This window comes from Oryctolagus cuniculus, chromosome 19, assembly GCF_964237555.1.
Source record: "Oryctolagus cuniculus chromosome 19, mOryCun1.1, whole genome shotgun sequence".
NCBI lineage: Eukaryota > Metazoa > Chordata > Mammalia > Lagomorpha > Leporidae > Oryctolagus > Oryctolagus cuniculus.
This window is the reverse complement of record NC_091450.1, coordinates 5,785,483-5,788,987: the sequence shown is the minus strand read 5'-3', so window position 1 is coordinate 5,788,987 and position 3,505 is coordinate 5,785,483.

Genomic DNA, 3,505 nt, shown 5'->3' with positions numbered 1-3,505 from the left:
TCTTTAGGGCTCTGGGCCTGGCACTGTGATGTAGTAGGCTAAGCCTCTGCCTGTGGCACCAGCATCCCATATGGGTGCTGGTTTGTGTCCTGGTTACTCCACTTCCAATCAGCTCTCTGCTATGGCCTGGGAAGGCAGCAGAAGATGGCCCAATGTTTGGGGCCCTGCGCCTGCGTAGGAGACCTGGAGGAAGCTCCTGGCTCCTGATCAGCCCAGCCCTGGCCTTTGCAGTCTTTTGGGAGTGAACCAGGAAGACCTCTCTCTCTGTCTCTCCCTCTCTCTCGCTCTCCCTCTCTCTCTCTCTCTCTAATTCTACCTCCAAGATAAACAAATAAATTTTTTAAAAGATTTATTTATTTATTTGAAATTCAGAGTTACACACACACAGAGAGAAGGATAAGCAGAGAGAGAGAGAGGTCTTCCATCCGCTGGTTCACTCCCCAGATGGCCACAATGGCCAGAGCTGTGCTGATCCGAAGCCAGGAGCCAGGAGCCAGGAGCTTCCTCTGGGCCTTCCACGTGGGTACAGGGGCCCAAGGACCTGGGCCATCTTCTACTGCTTTCCCAGGCCACAGCAGAGAGCTGGATCGGAAGTAAAGCAGCCGGGACTTGAACCGGCACCCATATGGGATGTGGGCACTGCAGGCAGTGGCTTTATTTACTATGCCATAGCACCGGCCCAATGAATAAATCTAAAAAAAAAAGTCTCAGGTCTGCACCCTTACACATTGATGTTTTATGTCCTTCCTGGCAAAGGATGCACTCATGCAGAATTCCCTTTCACAGCTACCCCACTAAAATATGTTCAAGACAGCTATGGGAAACAGTTAAATATTGGTGAGTAAAATGGAAGCCCTAGATAAATGAAGGGATTGCGAAGCAGTATTTCATATGTGCCTCATACTTGAAACCTTTCTATCCCTCCACACATACCATCCGGAAAACGGAAAGGTAAAGCCATGAAACAAACTACACAAGCAAGCTATAAACATGGGGTGAAAAACTTGAGCCTACTTCCTCAAAGTTGTGAGCAAGCACACCAAAGGATGCTCAAAGTCATCAGTCTTTGGGAAGAGAAAATAAAAGCCCAAGGAGATACAGCTTCCACCTGTCTGGAATGGCTGAAATGAAAACCACTGAGAATTACAGACAAGTGTTCACATATCAGCGCTGGGAGTGACAGAAGTGAAAGACCCTACCCATTTATTACTTATAAAGTTATTGTCACCCACACATTAAATCCAATCTGGATATCTCCCTAAAATAAATGATTATACTCATACAAAGATGTTCATAGAAACCTTATTCATAATAGTCATTGCTTGCAAAGAATAGAAATGTTTTCTATAGGGAATGGATTAGTGTAAAAAACATACATTAACCACAAAAGCACTTACTTGGAAAGAAAATGAGCTTGACTATTTTCAAACTAGCAGTGAACACAAGATACTAACATACATAAATCAGGACAAGTGCACTTAGCACTTTTTACAGAAGTAAGTTCTATTTTTACATCAATGCTTTATTATTAGCTTCTGGATAGTCCCTCTAACCTTATGGACATTTGTTCTTTCTATCAGCTCGTGTGACTCAAAGACATTCAGTTCATAGGTTATAAAGTCCCGAGCTTCAGCAGGAAGCAGGATTCCCAAGTAGGGGTCAGTGCTGTGGCATAGCGGGTAAAACCACCGCCTGCAGTGCCCGCATCCCATATTGGCACAGGTTTGAGTCCTGGATGCTCTGCTTCCCATTCAGCTCTCTGCTATGGCCTGGGAAGGCAGTAGAAGATGGCCTAAGTCTTTGGGCCCCTGCATTGGCGTTGGAAGACCTGGAGTAAGCTCCTGGCTCCTGGCTATGGATTGGCACAGCTCCAGCCATTGTGGCCAACTGGGGAGTGAACCAGCGAATGGAAGACCTCTCTCTCTCTCTCTCTCTCTCTCTCTCTCTCCGCCTCTCCTTTTCTATGTAATTCTGACTTTCAAGGAAATAAATAAATCTTTAAAAATATTAACATAAAGTGTACTTCAAAATGTAAATGTTCATGGAAAAAATAGAATTAAAAGATAAGTTTAGGAGCCAGCGTTTTGGCGCTATGGCTTAAGCCTCTGCCTTCCTGGCCAGCATCCCATATGAGCACTGGTTAGAGTCCCAGCTGCTCCACTTCGGATCTAGTGCCCTACTAATGTGCCTGGGAAGGTAGTGGAAGAGTACTTGAGCCCCTGCTACCTAAGTGGGAGACTGGAATAAAGTTCCTGGGTCCTGGCTTTGGCTTGGCCCAGTCTTGGCCATGATGGCCATTTGGGGAGTGAATTGGCAGATGGAAGACCTTTGTCTTGCTCTCTCTGTGTCTCTCCCTCTGTTTCTGTAACTCTGCCTGTCAAATGAATAAAATAAGTCTCTTTTTTTCAAAGATGAGTTTATTTTAGCATAAAAAACTTGAAAGCCATGCATAGTTTCTGCATGATATGCATGGCCAAGTACATGCGCTCCTTGTACTCTTGTGGGAGACCTGGATGGAGTTCCTGACTTCTTCAAATCCTGACTGCTTGCCCTGGCTGCTGTGGCTATTTGGGGAGTGAACCAGAATATGGGGATTTCTCTCTGTCTCCTCTCTCTCCTCTCAGTTACTCTGCCTTTCAAATAAATAAAAATAAATAAATAAATAATGTAAATCTAGGGGTGGGCACTGTGGTGCAGCATGTTGAGCCACCACTTGGGCCTCCCGCATCCCATATCCCAGGGCTGGTTTGTGTCCTGATCATTCTGTTTCCCATCCAGCTCCCTGGCCATAGGGATGTGCCTGGGAAGTAGTAGGTGGTGGCAGAAGTGCTTGGGTTCCTGCCACCCATGTGGGAAACCCAGATGGGATTCTGGATCTTAGCTTTGGCTTGGCCCAGTTGTAGGGGATTTAGAGAGTGAACCAGCAGATGAAAGATTTCTGTTTCCTCTGTCTCTTCTCTCTCTCTTTCAAGCAAATGAGTGAATAAATAAATAATAAACTTTAAATTAAAAGACAATAGCAGGTTAACGCCCTGGCCTGAAGCATCGGCATCCCATATGGACGCTGGTTCGAGACCCAGCTGCTCCACTTCTGACCAGCTCTCTGCTGTGGCCTGGGAAAGCAGTAGAAGATGTCCCAAGTTCTTGGGCCCCTGCACCCATGTGGGAGGCTCGGAAGAAGCTCCTGGCTTTGGATCAGCACAGCTTCAGCCACCGCAGCCAGTTGGGGAGTGAACCATCGGATGGAAGACCTCTCTCTCTCTGCCTCTCCTCTCTCTGTGTAACTCTGACTTTCAAATAAAAATAAATAAATCTTTTTTTTAAAGAAAGACAATATATAAATTGCAGACCAAATCTGTCTGTGTCAAATGAATTCATCTGGCTGCTGTACATGTTTTCTGTCTGGCCAGTCTATTATGTAACCAACTCTTTCTACAGAGAATGCACAGCTGGGACTTGGCAGTTCTTTCTTGGGCGTCAGAAACAAACGACTAGGAGCTGGAAA